Consider the following 18,755-nt stretch of genomic DNA (forward strand, 5'->3'; position numbering starts at 1 on the left):
AAAAGTGGCAGAGTCACATCCTAGCTTTGCCCTGACCAGCACAGCTCCATCATTTCTGTGGGAATTGCTGGAAGGCTGCACACATGCGATCTTGCATTGACAGGGGCTCCAGCTGCCCAGGGCTCTCCCTGCTCTGCAGCCCAGCAGGGCCGGGCAGGGCAGGGCGGTGGAGGAGATTTCCCTTTCCTGAGCCTGTGGCAGTGTCAGAGCGCTGGGGAGAGCAGGATCCCTGAGCCCTGCCACCGAGCTGCTCCCTTAAGCCTGATGGCTCCAGAGGGTGCTGGACTGTGCTGCCAGGAGGTTCTGACATGCACAGGGTATCTCTGCTTTCCAGGAGGCAGAGCAGCTACTTAGCATGTGGTGTCCAGTTCTTCTGCACATTCACCGCTACGTCTGGAGTGTTGTGAAAGTAATGGATTTATTGTGCATACCTCAAATATTTTAAGGGTATGTGAATGCATATTTTTGTCTGGGAAATCCTGGGCAGAAACATGGAAGTACTGATGTGGATTCATTACTTAGGCTGACAGGAACTAAAGCAGGGCTCTCCACGCATGCAGATAATTTGGGGGAATTGTTGTAGAGTTAAAATGCAGGAATATTGTGTATATTCCCTGAATCAATTCTAACTACAGGGGCATATATCAGTTTATCTTGGCAGTCTTAGTGCAAGGAAAGGTAGAGCAGGTTTAAGAAATAAGAGGGCTTTAGAGGTATGCTTTGAAAATCATTGTTTTTAGCAGCAGTGATCCATAAAATTGGATTAAATCAGAATTTTTTAACAGGCTGAGTGCACTGTAGTTTGTGAAAAGTTCCGCATACTGCAGTTTGAACCAAGTAGCCCGAAATCTAAAAGTACTCTGTACTAGCCTAGCACAAGTGCACTAAGAGAAAATTTCTTATAATTGCTAATAGCAAAAAATGGTGATATTGTCTAGGCACATGGCTACCCTGTTAAGTTTGACCTGAAAAATCCTTTTTTTGGAGCAACTTTGAAAATAAATTTTCCTGAAATTCTGACTGTCCTGAAACTGGTGATTAACTGTAAAACAGCAAGAGACATTGCAGCCTTACAAAGCAGATAATTCTGTGTTATTGAAAAACTGAAATAGCAAGCAACAAAAAATAAAAATGTGCACATGTTCTTGTATCAATGAAGAAGAAATTTTGCTTTTTGTGCACTTGATAAGTAATAAAACAAAAAAATTAAATACAAGGCTTGATTCTAAAGAAACAAAGGAGAGATAATTAGTGACTCATATTTCTGGTTTGGATCATGCTGAAGGTGATATTGAGCCACAAGGAATGACTAATGAATTGTGGTCCACAATCCAAGACTTCCTGGAAAAAAAGTAAAAAAAAATAGCCCTTATGGCAGCAAAACTACCCCCACAAATGTGTGTACCTAGAGCAACCCTTATCATCTCATATGTTCTAAGACATGCAGGAACTGCTGTCATTTATCTAGATTCAGCATTAACTGGCAGTTCTGAACTATTTTAAAAATGATCAAAAGCATGCAAAAAAAAAAAAAGGGGTGAAGAGAAGAACACACACTTCAGAGCTCCTCACATTTTACTGTGCATTGCTTCCCTGCTGTGTGATTTCTCTGTTTTAGCTTCAGTACTGCTGTGGCTGCTATCTGTCTTAATGGAGAGGTTCATAGGTTTGACTGATCCTGTATCCAAACCTGCCTCTGCTCACATTTGATCAACCACACCTGAGACTGAGATGTGTAAGAGCCCTGGACAGGCATAATGGCTGCTTCATCAAGCAGATGTATCCAAATAATTTTTATACCCAAATGGCTCCTTTTACATCTAAATATTTGCTTTAGAGGGGCTCACAGGTTCTGCTGAGCACTTGCCCTGCAATCTCAGCTGTTGGCTCCTCCTCTTGTGTCTTTTGGCACCTGGTGCAATCTGCACCCAGGCTCTGGTCTGGCAGCTTGGGGACTGCCAACATGGGCAAGGCAGATGACGTTCTGCTATCTTTCACAACACAAAGGAGTGTTAACACAATACAGATGTCCTCATTATAGGGCATTACTCATAGGTACTTATTTTAAAAAGTGTGTGATTGAAGGAATTTAGATCATTTGTAGTTAAGCTTAGTTCTTTTTTTTAATATGAAGTCTAACATAAATTCCTTCCCTTCATTTGTACAATCATCCATTCTTTTAAAAAGTAAATTACAGAATCATTGTGAGCAGACCTAATGAAGAAGAAAAGAAAGAAAAAAAATAGAGGAACTCATTACAATGAGGAAAGATATCATGGTCATGGGTTGAAAGAGATAAATGAATGAAGAAAGGCCACAGAAAACAAAATCAAGAAAAGTGTCTCAGAAAAACAGTGAGAGGAAGGGAATAATAGAGCAATGAAGAGCACATTAAAAAAATGATAATTCAGATATATTTGAAGAAATGAAAATATGATCAATATTTTTACCGCATGACAAAAGGAAATCTTTCAATTTGGCCTTGCAAAATTAGACAATCAGTGAAGATATTCAGCATGAATGATCCTGTGCATTTCTGTATTGGCACATCTTCTACATCTTATTTGCAGTGCATCCAGTCTACAATCCAAATAATAGTAGAAGAGGCTCAACACACTTTCTTTATCCTGGTTTATGTTAATTTCCTTAGGAAAAGATTATTCTTGTCCTTTTCTGAGAACAAAACCAGAACTACTCACAGTCTTAGAGGTAGGACCACGTAAATAGGAAATAAACACCAACACCCTATGGAGAAAAGGGCACAAACTCTTGTAGTTAGCTTAATGCAAAGGGTTAATACAGCACTCACACACATATACTGCTTTTATATAGTTTATATATAATACCCAAAGTAGTGTTGGCATATTTACCATAGCAGAGCATATTTTTCTGTGAAAATAATTCAATTTCAAATTGTTTTCTACGAAAACATTTCAATTAGTAACATTTTGTGTACTGGTGACTGTAGATGTTACTTCTATACTTTCATTACATACCATAACCAGTTCATTGGATACTGGATATACTTGCAGGAAGGCAAGTGTATGTGATAGGAGTATGCATGTGAACACTGTCATGAAGGTTAGGCAGGTTGTACAACTGAAATTAAATACCAACTAATTTTGTATTTTCCATATCCATTAATTATTTCAATTAATATTGTAGCCACATGGCTAAGTTTGTTTCCTTGCACTATATTAAGGTGTTAGAGAAAAATCTGTTCCTCACTGTGGGAAGAAAGAAAAAAAACCAACCCAACAATCAAAGACGGTTGTTGCAATGATTTTTTGCTAAATGATGTGAAAGACATAACTCTTTGAACTTGTATTTAGCTACAGAGGGTTTACACAGCTTTTAAAGAGGGTTTTTTAAAAATAAAACAGCTCATGCTTGCTCAGCTTCAGCACACACCAATTATTTGTACCAACTCTATTTCTCCTTTAAACACAATCTATGTTCAGAAAAGATTTCCTGTGTCTAAAAATGGCTTGTTAAAAAACAATAGAAATTCACTGAAATTAATTATTTGACACTTCTTTTCCTGATATCTTGCAGAGTATAATACCCATATGTGCTCTTAACATATTTCTGAAACATTTTTTCATGAAATGATGTAGTGTTGTATATTAATAACTATGTATTTTGAGGAAACAATTGTTATCAGTAAGGGTGTACATTTTTTACACAGCATTTGGGTATCTTGGCCTTTATTTCGTTTTGAATTTCCCAAGACTTTCCATTGAAGTAACATTTACTTTTGAGGTGTGTAATTGGGACTCAGCATGCTCTGTGCTGTACCCTTTGATGTTCACCAGTGCTGTTAAAGAAATGAGTTAGAACTGGGAGTCTGGTATCTGCTAGGGCAATTCTTAAGCCCACAGGATGACTGCCTATTCATTGCTTCTCTTTCTGTATGTATTTATAGCCCTTTTCTTTAGGCTTCCTGAACTGTCATGATGCAGAAGAGTCCCAATTAGCCAGATAAGCAAGTCAGGTTTTTCATGGGATTAAAAAAACATAATAAAGCCAGGCAACTAGTTGTTTAAATTCATACTCAGAGGAACTGTGGCGTTTTTGGTTTGGGGGTTTGGGGCTGGTTTTTGGCTTCCCTTCCCCCCCAAATCCTTTTTGTCTAGTTGCTTAACTCAAAAAAATGTGTCTGATGAGATATCAATACCTCGGGGAATAATACCACATTATTTTTTTCTGCCTCTGGTATAATCATTTGTCTCTTTAAATTGACATCAGCTGAGGCCACTAAGACCCTCACACCAAAAAACACTTGTGACCCCCTGCACTGCCTTCAAAGCTTATTTTATAATTTCTGGTCTGCTTGTTTTTGATCTGAGGCACAGTACATATTTTGGGGGCAATTTCACATATTATAGCAAACTAGTCATCTCTGTCCCTTCTACTGGTCTTGTTTAAAGTTCTAGAACAAGCCCTTTTTGGACAATAAATTTGTTTAGACTAACTCTTTCATTAGCATAGGAGGAGAAAGTGATGCAGTTGATAATGCTTTTCATTCAGGCTTCTCAACTGCTGCTTTCAGTCTGGAAGAGGTTGCTTGTTTCTTAGACTGTTTTTCTTAGACTGTTTTTCTGTATTGAGTTCTTCTCTTTTATCTCATCCCAAGACTGTCTACCACATAGCTTGAACTATCCTTCACCAAGGGATTTATCTGGTTTTGTCTCACTTAGCTTCTATTCAGGACTACTGTGCATCATAAGTTATCCCATAAGATCTAGGTTCTTCTTCTGCAAAATATATGCTTTTGCTTCTGCATCAAAATCACAGGTCTGGAGCCCCTGAGAGGTACATATTTTCAGAATTCTCAGAAACTGCAGATGAAGATCACCTTGTCCATTTGTTTTACACAGATGTTCTCACAAGGAATGCAGGCCCAATACAACAGGAACGCAGTGGTGGAGCTGGTGAGAAGTGTCTATAGGAGATTCCTCAGGAAGCAGCTTATCTAGAGAGTGCTGTTTTCCAGAGTAAAGTTGCAATCACACATTAAATGGGAGATGGCCATCATTGAGGTGGGGTTGTCATGCCTATGCTTGAGCAGGAAAAGAAAACACAGCTCATCTAATCTTTTTTTCCCATGGTAACTCAGCTAATCTAATTAAGATAGTCTCTCCATCACCATAAACTGTTATTTCAGTTCAAGGAGCAAGGATCCTTTATACCCTTATCCTTTGAAATGGCAATACTTAAACTCTGGCACACGTGAATCTTTACAGTTAAATATGGCAGGGTTTGTGTTCATGAAACAATACAGGAATTTTGGCTTTCAGCAAAGGGACAGAAAGTCTCCCAGGTAATATCCACAGCCCACTGCTCCGGAAATATCCCCAGGAAAAACTTTATGGGAGACCTGCTTACACAAGGGAATAGATTCAAATTGCTGTATTCTGCTTGGCCTTTTCTGTGCATCAGCATGGTGTCTCTGAACTTGTCTTTGCATTCTTGTTCTATCTAAGCAGTGAACACAAACCACTCCCACAGTTTCAATAAAGGGGGAGCACCTCACTCTTCTCTTGGTCATCACAAGCATTGTTTTTAATGGACAAAATTATCCACAAATCTCCCCATCATTTTCAGGAAATGGTTAGACAGAACTGGATCCTGACAGGTAGATCTTCTCTCCCTCATCCACTGTATTTTGTAATATATTTTGAATTTTGGAAAAATTTATAAATTAATTTATATAGTATTTATCATGATGTTCTGAATAACAGTTAATGTTATATCAGTTTTGTTATACAAAACATTATATTATATATATACAAAATATTATATTATACATTTTTATTATAACATTTGCCATGGTGCTGTACAATTTAGACAAAATAATCTACTGGAGCATACTGGCTGCAATGCTTGGGGCAACCCCTCTGCAAGGAGTGTCCACTTAAACAAAGGGTTTTTTACATGACCATAACTTTCTAAAATGTTTTGCATTTTTCGTTGTAGGTCTGGTCTGCCCAGCTGGGGATATTTTTGAAAGTTGAACAAAACCAGCTTAGATGCTAGTAGATGAAATATAAGTAAAAACATACTTCCTGCTTCTTTAAAAAATGAAGCTTTTGGTAAAAATAGAAATTCAGCTGATGTGACTTGGGTATGAAAGCTGTGTTTGGAAAGGAAATAGTCTTCACCAAGGGGTGTGAACAGTCTCATTCCAAAGGAAATGGTTTTGATTTCTCTGAGGTTTTAAAAAAAATTGCTCAGGACCTGATCTGAAGCCCATTGACGTCAAAGGAAAGATTCACAGTGCCTTCAATGGGCTTAGGATCAAGTGTGAGCTGAGCATGGAACACTGTTCAAGGCCTTTAGATCACCACCAACATTTTAACATCTGATTCTAAGCATGTGTGTTGACCTGGCCTCTAGCTTTGGGATAGTGGGTATAATTGTATCTCCAAAAGTAACTGCAGATATAAATCAGAGTTGAATTCTTTTTGTACCTAGATCTAAAGTTTGATGTCAAAATGAAGCCTTGGTGATGAATTCTGTTATGCAGACAGCAGAGAATGGGACTTAAGGGTGGTTTCAGGCTCATGTTGGTGCCCTGGGTGATTCCATTTTCTTAATTTTCATACCAACTACTGGTCCATGAGCCACCTCAGATTTCATTTGGGCAAAAACTTTGACAAGACAAGGGATGCTGAATTGGACTTTAAGTTGCTGCATTCTGTATTTGAAGAGTTTGTTTAGATAAGCTGAAGAGAGAACATTCTTACAGGATGAGTGAAGGATGTTGCACTTTGGATGACCATGAATGACATAGTAACTGGGATAAATAGAGATGCTTTCTTCTGATAAAGACAGACAGATATAAACACATACTTTTACTGCCTATTAATGAGTATTTAATCTGCAGTCTAAAGTCATGTCAGTGTAAATGAATAAAATTACAGATGTGCTCTGCTGACCAAATGTGAGTAGAAGGGACTGCAGAAATATCTGTAAATGTTTTTCAGGTGGAGAGTGAAAAAACACTGGAATCTCCACCTGGGATAAAGCCGTGTCTTCAGCTGCAGGAACTTCTGAAGAAAAGGGACTATATTAACTGACTGGGAGAGGACAGACAGAGAGGGAAAAGACTTTTGACTGAGATCCAGGATGAAATTTTCCATACTACAATGTGGTCTGGGGATGATAGCCAGCTGCCCTCACTTTGATCAGCCAGTTAGCTGCTCTACTTGATTTGTGAGGCTGGATGCTGGAAAGAGAGTGAGCAAGTCAAGAAACCAAGATTTCTCCACTACAGAAAAGTGCATAACATAAGAAAGACATAGGAAAAAAATCTTCCCAACACCCCATTGTGATTACTACCTTTTTTTTCTTTTCAATAGACTGTCTAAACTATTTAGCTTCCTTTAAAATCCCTAGAGTGCATTGCCACCAACAATGACCACACCTAACTGGCTGCTGGAAAAAATGGGCTACATTTCTCTTAAGCAAAATAAATATAATCCAACTGACCAGAAAGACAAATAGAAAATTTTCACTTATTTCCAGTCAAGATTTGATGCAGTAAAAGAGCAGGTAAAATTCTGAATGAATTACTGGTGATGTTGAAGCATAAAATTTATATAATTAAATAGTAATTCATTCTGAGAATAATAATGATTTAAATTATTTGGATTTCTAGTACTGAAATATGGGACTGAACTGAGGATAAATTTGCATCTGCTGAGTACTACAAATCTAAGCTATGGAAAGTTGCTAAGCATATATTTCTTATGTTGTTAGACTTGCCAATCTCATTGTTCAAATAAATACTTATTGCAAAGCTTACTTTTATAACATTTTCTTAATCCTGCCTGCTTATTTTGTTTTACTTTATACAAATGAAAAATCTCTACAAAGGACCCTGGTTCTGCACTTTTTCCAGACCAAATATACATACCTAAATGTTGTTTCTTCAATAGCAACAGTGAACAGCTTATGAAACAAACACCTGCTGGTAAGAAAAGAACCCTCAAAAATTAATTTTAAAGAATATTCTTTCTAGTCTTTATTTTCATTAGCTCTTAACAATTGGCCTGCTTTCTCTTGGAACTAATAATGACAATGACTTACCAAAAATTTTCTCCATGATTTAAAAATTTTCCTTTTAGACATTCTTTGGTAACAGTTTCCACTCAGTGGATGCAATCTCCAGATCTGTGGGCTCAGAGTGATACTGTTCTCACATTGCATATGAGGGTAGTCTAAAGCACTATGTGTAGTCATACAGTGATGCAAAGCTATGCAGATTTAGGTCACAAGTCCTGCTTAAACTACATCATATAATGTACAGTTGTTCCAGATCCAATAACCAATTTAAAATTGAAAGTTAATACATTACATTAATAATATCATACTGCCTGTGGGATCATTTGTCAGTGTTACCATAAAAGACTGATGATTTGATAACTGAAGAGTATTTATTATAGGGGCAATTTGTACTATTAGACTATAAATAAGAATGTCTTGGCATTTCTATAATAAATCCTATTTTCAGTGGTCTATTACTCGGTTATAAAAAAAAATCACCCTGGGCTGAATTAGATCTATTGGATGTACAATAGCAATAATATATTACCAAAATGTACATTTAATCCAGTGAGTAATACGGCCTTGAAAAACCCTTAAATGTGTATTAAATTGATCACAGATATTATTTCCTAGAGATTGGAATAAATCTTTTGGACACTGTCAATATTCTAAACAAAAGGTCTATAGGTAAGATGTTGATCTTATTTGCATATCTAAAACTACACTAGTGTCAAGAGAGCTGCCCCAGGGAAAAATGATCCCTGATGAAAAATGTGAAGGAGAACAAAATCAGACACGGATATAGAATTATTCAAAATTAGCTATATAGGATGGGCTTAGATAAAATGTAAGAAGCTGTCAAACATCATACATGCTGTCAGACTTTTAAAAGACCTGACACAGTAAAAAGAGAATGACGCTTGGCAATTTCTGTTTATCCTTGGCCAGGTCGTATCCTGCCTGAACAGTTATCAGCAATGTAAAGGATGTCAGCACCACCTTTCCCTTGGCAGGCAGGAATCGGACACAGGTGCCAGGAGTGTCCCTTCCCGTTATCCCCTGGGTGGGAACCCCAGTCAGGTGGATGAGGGGGTGGGAAGGAGATGGGCCCACAGAGGTGCTGAGCAGCATCAGCACGGGCGGTGCACAGCGTGAGCATTGAACTGACATGCTGTGCTGCACTGGAGGCATTGTGCCTCTCCAAGGTATAATCCCTTCCAGCGTTCTCCTCAGAGGTGTACCAAGCCACATCACCCTGTAATTAACGCTGTGCCTAGGAGGCACAACGGAGCCTTTAGTATGGCCACAGGCTTTACATACACCTTAACTTGCAAATTGCAGATAAAAACACTTAAGTATAAACTGCCTCTTCCTTTTTTTTAAAGAAAAGACCTTGATTTACATATGGAAGAGAAAGTAATTACATTTAACAGATGTCACAGCTCTTAAAGAATATCTGATAATAATTAATCACTAAGAAAAAAACAGAAAGAAGAAAATTCAATTCATTTCAGAGCTGCAGTCAAAACCCCAACCTCTGAAAGGACTCTGTTCTGTTCTACTCAATTATATCCTATTCTATTCTTTCCCAGATTTTATATTACACATATTATTTTAACATTGAAGCATCTTTCCAGACTACTTCATTCAACAACATGATTGCATTCTGTTCCATCAACTATATTCCATGAAGTCAATCAGAGCTGTGACATCTCAGTGACATGCAGGACTGCCAGGCACCTTTCACAATTCTCTAGCCACTGGATATATTTTTTAACTTCATCTGAGTTCATCAGAGTTTATTCTCATCATAATATTGAGAAAGTAAATGCTAAGTGAATCTAATCCTGATCTGCCTGTACCCCTCCCTCCACCATCAGCATGTCAGAGCACTGAGTTTGTGTGTTTATAAATGGCATTTGCCCTCCTATCTATCCATTTTGCTTAAGTACTCTCTCAGCAGAGTGTAGAGAAGCAGAATCAGGATGCTCACAAGACCTTTGCTTGAATATCCAGCTCATGACTGTAGACAGACACCAGGGCATAAGTGACATTTTTATGCTATGTTAGTACAATATCACATGAGCCTACACCAAACTGTATGGTATTTCCACGAGTTTGAAGAGATTTGCCAAGCATTTTTATTCTTCTATATTTTCTTCTCTTTTAACTAACAGGTATTAGCAGCTTCTGGTTTAAATGTGATTGTGGCCTGAAACACAAAATATTTTACTCTGCTATTCAATGCTTTGCATCTTTTTCAGCACATATATCTAAAGAAGAAAATGGTTTATTCTGGAGTCCACATCAAAAGAATGTTAGAAGTCATCAAAGAAAGTGGAGAGTAGAGCATATGCTGTTTTAAGGATAGCTTCAATCCTCTAAAAATTAGAAGCCAGATTCTGCTCTCACTGGTAACAGTGGGAAAATTTACACTGACTCCAGAATATGAACAATCAGATCCTGTAATATTAAAACACAGAGAGATATTTCTAAGGGAAAGTGTACAGGATATTTTTACTCAAGATCAAAATATAAATGCATACAACATAAGCCTAAAGGACAAGTTTCACTGGTTTTACTAAGAAGAGAATAATGGATGAACCAGAATTTGCAAGGATCATATCATTAGCTCTTTAACCTTTCTGAGCATCAGGGTGTATTTTGCTTGTTTACTTTTATCAGAGAAAGTTTTCTATTGTAAAATCATTGCTACAGATGTTCAAGTTACCTGGAATTTCTTAACTCCATCCGTTTATGGAGCTTTGCCAAGTGCTAGCTGGTTTTGCTGTAATTATAGCTTGTTTATTATAAACTACTGCATAATAGGTGTTTTGATCAAAAGTAGTGAAGAGGTGATGGAGTTGCTAACTCAGAGCTTTCTTGCTCAAATCATGGTGTTGGCAAAGCAAATGAGCAGCCACTCCTCTCCCTCAGAAGGACCAGGCAATGAGCCTCATTTCTCTCTGACGTTAGCACAAGTTCACCATCACTCTTCAATGTGCAAGGAATCCTCTTTAAGCACAACTTGGGTCAGTACAGGCATCCCAAGCTGGGACAGAGATGGCAATGATGCAGTCAGGCTGTTGATTTGTTTCTCTGTACAGCACAAAGTTCTTGATTTCTTTTCCACAGCAGCAACAGGCCAACCTGTAAGTTCAGAACGTAGTTCCAGTCTACTTTCCACATAATTTGCTTCAATTTGGTTTCTAACACAGAAAGTAATCTAGCTTTAAAGAAGCTCCTTGGAGCAGGTAATGTTAGCATTGGATAGTCAAACCAGGTTTTCCTTCCTATCACAACCTACCCAGAAGGCCAGTCACGGTATCAGTCCCAACAGTCATCAGCATCCAGGAAAACCTTGCCCTCTGCCCCTCAGGAGGCATCCTCTCTCAGGATGTATCAGAATCAGCAGTCATGCTCTTCCTGCAAGTACCTGTGATGGTCTAAAGTACAGGTTTAGGTAAAGAGAAGATCAGGATGAACTTGTATCCAATAGGGCTGTAAGTTAATGCACAGGGTAGCCCATGGAATTGCATTGGTCATTAATAGCTTAGAAACCACAACCAAGCAAACAAAGAGTAAATGATCATAAGAACAAAGAACAGAAAAATAAGCTATTGAAAGCAGGACTTTCTGAAGTTCCTGGGCCACTTATTTGACATGTTTTCCATCTCTGGTTTCAAATGAGTGGGTGAGATTGTTCAGAAACATGAGGGTCACACATTCATTCAAAACTGGGTGGAAAAACAAAATCAGATTATTTCACTAATGCCCCTGACTAGGGAGACTCCATGTATTTGTTAGGGGAATGTTTTAATCTTCCATCCAAAACCAAAATGACCTCTCATGGCATGCCTAGTAATTTAGGGTCTTCTCAGGTTTTTGAATTGTGCTACTGTATGTAGCTGAAAATTGTTTGATAAACATCAGTAAGTGGCCTGGCTTTAAACCAAGCCTGTCATCTAGTGGAGTGCTATGCTATTCCAACTTTAATCTAGATAACTGGCACACATAAAATAAGGAAACACAAATGTGACACAGCTGCAGCTAGTTTGCTGGAGCTAAAATGCTTATCAGTGTTTTATGCCTGTAATATGAGACTGCTTGGGAGAATCCTGTGTGCAAAAGAGTAGCAATCAGATTGCTTTGATATAATTGGTTCTAAAAATGTTGGAGATTTAGAATTTATGGGACCTTCAGTTTACAGTAAAATGCTTCTTGTGTTATGACTTCAGTAGACATTAGAAACACTGCAGAACTATGGCCAAACTTCACAAGTTACCACCCAACATGTGCAGCAAGCAAGGTTGTTAGTAAATAGGCTAATGATCAACAGTCTAAAAACAAGGCCCTTGACATAACTTAAGAGTGGTTTGCTAAGCAATCCATGTGCCCTTTTTGAATATTGTATCTGAATGTGCCAGGAAAACACAATGTATGAATTAAATTTACTAAATTAGAGTCAGTGTAGTAAATTAAATAAATAGTGTGTGATCCAAGTTCTTTTGTCAATAGTGCATTGATTATAATGCCATATACAGTACTAAACATCTAATAAACACAGAAAATCAGCTGGATAACTAGAGAATAAGTATACCACATTCTGGCATTTGATATTGTTCTGCAGATATAAGGAACCTTATTTGTGTTCTAGAAGTAAAAATACACCATCAATTACCCTACATTTCAAAACAGGAAACAGGTGCTCAGAAAAGAAATAGATCTTCTCCTTTAATTTTGGACATAGAGACAATATGGGGGAAAATCAATTCTGGTAGTAGAAGAGGCAGAGGAAAAAAAAGTAAACCAGAAATTCTTTGCTCAACCAAGGTGTACTGTACAGGTGTACAGAACCTGTTATTAGGTCCATACTATAGACTTTGTTTCTCTAGAAGTATCTCTACAAAGGTGTAACATGCTGCTGTGATTACAATATTGGTTGTAAAAACCTGAAATAGCTGCCAGATTTACCAGTATGTCACTGGGATGCTGAAAAATGATGGCTTTGGCTCCTTGCTTTGCACCAAACTAAAGAGTATTGTACAGAGTTGGGTTAACACCCATGCACAGGCTTGCTCTCCTGGGACAGCAGCATCCTGTCATGCATGAAATGCTTGAAGAGGTTTTCTGAGACTAATGGTCCAACCTGGAGGCTGATGTAACCTCTACAGCTCACACCAGACTGCACAGAACTGCTCAGGCTGGGCAGGCCTGGTACCACCAGCAGATGCCTTTGCAAATCAAAGCTGCATAATTTACTCAAAATACTAATAGCTGTCACAAAGCTGTGAGCTAGCAAAGACAAAACAAAGCAAAAATATTGAGGGTGGCTGCTGGCAATGACAGCAGCTTCCAGATCTGGAAGTCATCTAACTGGCTTGTTTTTGAAAAGATTGTAGCTTTACATAGCAATTCTCCCTGATTCCTCTTGGCTGTTAGGCACTGTCACCAGATATATTCAAAGCTGCCATGTTTGGTTTCTTTTTATTGGGTCTCCAAGATAACCTTCAGAAAAACTTGTATGTTTTCAAGTTATATCAGGATTTTAGGGATCAGTTGATAAGCATTTGTGACTAATCTGATTTAGGGGAGGATGACATGCAATTAGGCTGATAATCAGCTTGCAGTTTGTGACTGCTAAGACCCTATAAGGATGGTATTCTAATTTTTATGACCTGATCACACCCCTCCCCAAAAAATAGTCCAAGAAGCTTCAGGCACAGTTATTCACAAGAGTTGGATCCAGAAAAGTAAACATTTGAGAAAGTGTGAAATTTTAAGCATTTGGGTAGTTCTATCAGCTTCAACATACTTATGTTATGCTGGATCAGTCTCAGACTAGAGTGAGATATCTGTGAGAATGTAACTACCCAGTATTCTGCATATACCCCTCCAGTTGGGTTGTGCAGTGGTTTCTTTTGCATTGGAATGTAGTGAGTTGAGCATTTGTTTGGAAGCTTGGATGCTAGTGTAGAAGAGTGGCATTTTCCCTCAATTAGATTTATGTAGTAAATAGATGTTGGCTGTTCCTAAAGGTAAACCATTATTCATTCCTCTACAGTATTTATTTTGCCCAGAAAAGATGCACTCCCTCTCTCTGTAATGAGAGGCAGGGCACAGAGTTTGGTGAGTGTCTCTTTGCACACACAGACATGAATGTATTTTATGTTTAAACTAAGTACATGTTGTGAAGCACAGACCAAACACCGATTACTAGCAAGGATGGGTAACAGTATGTGGCTAAAGTTTCGGCAAGCACACAATTGTGTAATGAAATCACTTAGATGCATTGGAAAATTCATTTTCCTTTCACCCTTGGAAAAACTGATCCGCATGGGAAGAACTGGAATTTTATGCTGAGGTTTTAACTTCTGTTCCCTCAGCCTTCTCGAATACCCTCTCGCCCTTTCTGCTGGGCCTACAGCTTTTACATGTCTCTCCATGACTCTCTTCCTTTTGTCTGCCTCCTCAATGGCTCCAGAGTCCTAAAGAAATGTTCAGCTTTGAAGACTGGCCTAAAAAAATGGTAATTTTCCAGACAAAGGCCAGGTGTTACTTCCAATTCATTCAGTATGCATCCCTATTATCCTGCGGGTCAGCTCCTGCTGAGCGCGCTCCATGGGTGTTCCGACTGCGTAAGGCCTGCGAGATTTGCCCCGTGTGACTGAACTGCAGATGGAACTTTCATAGCTCTTATTTTAGCAGCAGTCAATTTGCCAAACTTTTTTAATAGCAAGCTAGAAGGTGATTTCTGTGTCACAGCCTCAGAGCTTTCTCACGCCAACCAGAGAAGGAGATGAAGCATCCATCGTCAGAAGAGGGCCGGACACGAGAGCTCTGGCCTGCGGGCAGGGCGGCCATCAGCGAGCTTCCCCTGCGCCTGTGCCACTACAGGGGGCATGAATTTTGGCTCATGGCATTTTGGCTCGTGGGATTTTGGCTCGTGGGATTTTGGCTCATCAGAATTTGGCTCATCGTGCCCCTTCCTGCTCCCCCTGGTGAGGCAATATCAGTTCCCCTCAGAGGCAGTGCAGCAGGAGGAGATGCGGGCCAGGCTGTGCAGAGCAGACCTCCCCGGGCACCCCAGCGCTGCACATCTTCTGTGTCAGGGCCGAACGGAGCCTTGGCAGGGCTCGCACAGGCATCCAGTGCCTTGCCAGGATTCCGTCACTCCTTCTGGAGGCACCATCCTCTCTGCAGATTCCTCTTCACAGCAAGGTCAGCCATTTCAAGCAAACAAAGAGTTTGGATCATTGTTTACTCTCAGGACAGATTATTTTTTCTCTATCTCTGCAACCAGGGTTAGATGAAAAAAAAGAAACAACCCACCCTTTGTCAATATACTGTATCCAAATCAAACGAACACATTTGGTTTCTGCTAGAAAACAAAGTCAAGTTTCAGTTTCTAAATAAACCATTTATGGAGTCATTGCTCTGGAATTATGCCTTTCTTTCCTGTGTCTCCTTTCAGATAAAGAGAAGAATCATCTTAGATAAGTAATGCTATCTGCAGCTGCTTATATCCAGTTAAATCCAAATTTCTTTAAAAGAAATGCTAAATGCTGCTGAAAATTCCAGAAGTTAGAAGCTGAGATGTCATTCAAAACCTTCTTGTTGAATTCTTATTGCATCAGATTCAGTCATTCATGATGATTCCCCTTACATTTTACCACTGGAAAACCCTGCATCATATTCAGTGATAACTAGATCAGGCTCAGGATATTTTACTGCATTTTCTTAGTCAAATCAAATTTCTTGTTACACAGTGGAATAAATTAAACCACGATGTCATTATGGGGCCACTAGAATACTTGACTACTACTTTCATACTTAACAGAAATTTCTAGAATAAGCTTAAAATTGTGCATTAATAATTTCTTATTTTTGATTGAGTTATCACCTCCCTTATGTATTTTTATTATGCATTTTTTCTTGCTCAGTCAGAGTGAGACATGTACCAGACCATCTAAACGATGAGTACAAAAAGAAGAGAAAAAAAGATATTTAAATGAGATTGGGACATCATAAATTAATGGCTCATTGCATTAGAAAGGAAAAAAAGAGAAAATAAATTTTTCTGCAAGGCACCCTAAACCAGCCATGCAATGGGGAGGATTTAGGCAAGGCAACAAAGGTGATGGAGAAGTATAATGAGTGGCAGTGAGGACTCTGTGCTTACACAGACTGTGACAGCCACTGTGAGTGGGCTCAGCAATTAAAAAGAAGCAAAGTGCTGTGACTAAGCACAAACCCAACAAACTCATGTTTACACTGGGAGACAGATGACTTGAATGCAGCTACTCACGGTTTTTGCTGAAGAGGATGAGAGGAGATGATCAGCCAAGGCCAGGATGACAAACCACCAACTTCACATCAATGGTGGTGAAAGACACCATGGAATGTGGATTTTTAAGAGTGTGTTCAGATTTCATTACAGCCACGGCAGCTGGCAGGGGCCTCTGTCTGAAAGTGTTTAGCAGAAGAGAAATGGGCTTAATCACAGGCTTGGATGCTCTTCTGTGTTTCAAGTAGACAGTGCTGAAAATGAAGGTGATGTGAGGCCTGTAGTTACAGGGTTTTTGAATATCTAAACACGATTTCACAACTTCTTTTTTCCCTGTCCAGGGTGAGTTTTTATAGTTTAGCCTTTAATCTTGTGAAGCAGAAATTTAACGTGTCAGTGTTGACAGACTGTTAACTATAGCAGCAATGATGAAGCTTCTATAATATTAACCTTTCAAAAAATAAAACTGCAATAATGATGTTGTTTCCATTAGACCTTTCAGATCACTTACAAATTATCTGGAACTCCTACTGTTTATTTGTTTTTACTTTAGATTGTTGCCCCAAGCACTTAAATAATTGTAATAAAATAATAATAGAATTAAGATTAGATAAATTAAGTGGAAATGAAACTGAATACATTTTCCATGACAGCTGGCAAGTCCCATTCTGTGGCTGCTCAGAAACAGAACTGGAATTTTTATGACAGTAGACAATAAGGCGATCGTGTACAGGATGTAACCCAATGCTCAAGAGGAGCAGTGTGCAAGTGACACATCAACAAAAACAAACTTGTTTCATTTATGTACTATTAATTACCATAACTTACATAATCATGGACATCTGTTCTCCCTTTCTCATACATGTACCTATGCACAGATAATTACCACTATCTACTGGTCAGAAGAGCATGTAGCATAATATAAAGATAAACAGATTATAGCATATAATTCTATATTATTATACATATATACATACATCTATATATATATACATATAAATACAGGTAAGACCAGCTCTGTCTTATTTATTCATGCATCACTTCGCAAGCAATTTTTTTAGTCCTTAAACTTCATATTGAAACCATAATAACTTGTTTGAACTTGCATACTTGGAAGAGCATTATAGAGAAAGAAAGAGCAAATAATTTTTAACTAATCAAAAATTAAGTATGACAATATCAGTTTAGTATCTTTTGTATGATTGTTCCAAAACACTGTTTCAAAAGATCAAAAGATTTTGTTTTCCAACTAGACTGTAAAGGTTGATTAACTTTAATAAATTTGTAATTTTCCAAAAGAAATAGCCACTGTTTTATTGCAGTATTCAGATAAAAGAGAAAAGCAACTGGTGCACAAATTACAGTCCTTAGGAAATAGGGCTTTTTTCCATGTTGATTCTCGAGTACTTAAGGGTGATATTTGTTCCATGAAATATCTTATGACTGTCCCTGCCCAATAACTGTGCTTTTGGAGTCCAGAAAGCTGTTTTTCTTGAATGTCAAATCACAGAATGATAGAATGATTTACACTGGGAGAGAGTTTAAAGTTCACCTAGTTCCAAACCCCAACCATGGAGAGGGGCTATTTGTTTTTGTGCCTAAAATTTTACAGCCACATATCTTCTATATACAAACTAAGGGTTGGTCAAGAGCACATCTGTTAAAAGTGACATTTTATAACAAAGAAGTGGAAATACCTACATACATAAGTTTAATAAATATACTTTATATTGATTTATATGTACTACTGTGAGATAGGTAAAAGCAAAAACTTCCTTTAACATACATTTTTAAAAGCTATGAGATCTTCAAAGGCTGCTGACATTTAATGGGTGTTATTAACTTTTATGTATAAAATCTTGAAATTTATATGAAATTGTACATATTAAATTAATTTTAAATTTCATCTTACCTAGTCAAGGGGCCTGACTTTGCTTGCATTTCAGTAAACTGCAGTTGGATGACAAGTCAAAAAATGGTTATGACATTTTTCTGCAAGTGTCATGGAAAACACATCCTGAGTTAAATAACCTTAAGCAGCAGGTGCTGAATTAGTGCTCTCACTTTTGAGGAAGATAACTAATCAAATCAATCTAGATGTGCCCCTGGTTAGAGGAATTCCTGCATGTGACAGAGAATTGCTGCTCCATGTTTAGTTATTTCTGAAAACACTATTAACTGTAGATTTGGATATTTAATTTATTTATTGCCTTTTTTCAGCCTCCACCCTTTTGGTCAGTGCATGAGGATTGTGCCAGCAGCTGGAGAAACTGGGGACACCAAGATGGTGAGGAAAGCTTGCTTTACTGAAAGTAAAAGGAACTGTTTAAGTACTGCCAAATACTTATTGGGAAAAAGAGCAAGACACAGACCATAAAATTCTTGCATCTGTTGACCATTTAATCTTTTTTTCTGT

The 18,755-nt window shown here is 38.1% G+C and overlaps 1 long non-coding RNA gene across 1 annotated transcript in view; it reads right to left on the reverse strand.

The window, feature by feature from the left end:
- Positions 1–1,550: 1,550 nt before the first annotated feature.
- Positions 1,551–18,755, reverse strand: part of LOC113459578 (uncharacterized) — a 50,806-nt gene continuing 33,601 nt past the window's right edge. The window contains exons 4-5 of the long non-coding RNA XR_003380953.2: positions 16,361–16,518; positions 1,551–15,261 (exon numbers count right to left, since the gene is read on the reverse strand). This is a non-coding gene — a long non-coding RNA (uncharacterized LOC113459578). The remainder of the gene's footprint in view (positions 15,262–16,360; positions 16,519–18,755) is intronic.

This window comes from Zonotrichia albicollis, chromosome 9 (assembly GCF_047830755.1).
Source record: "Zonotrichia albicollis isolate bZonAlb1 chromosome 9, bZonAlb1.hap1, whole genome shotgun sequence".
NCBI lineage: Eukaryota > Metazoa > Chordata > Aves > Passeriformes > Passerellidae > Zonotrichia > Zonotrichia albicollis.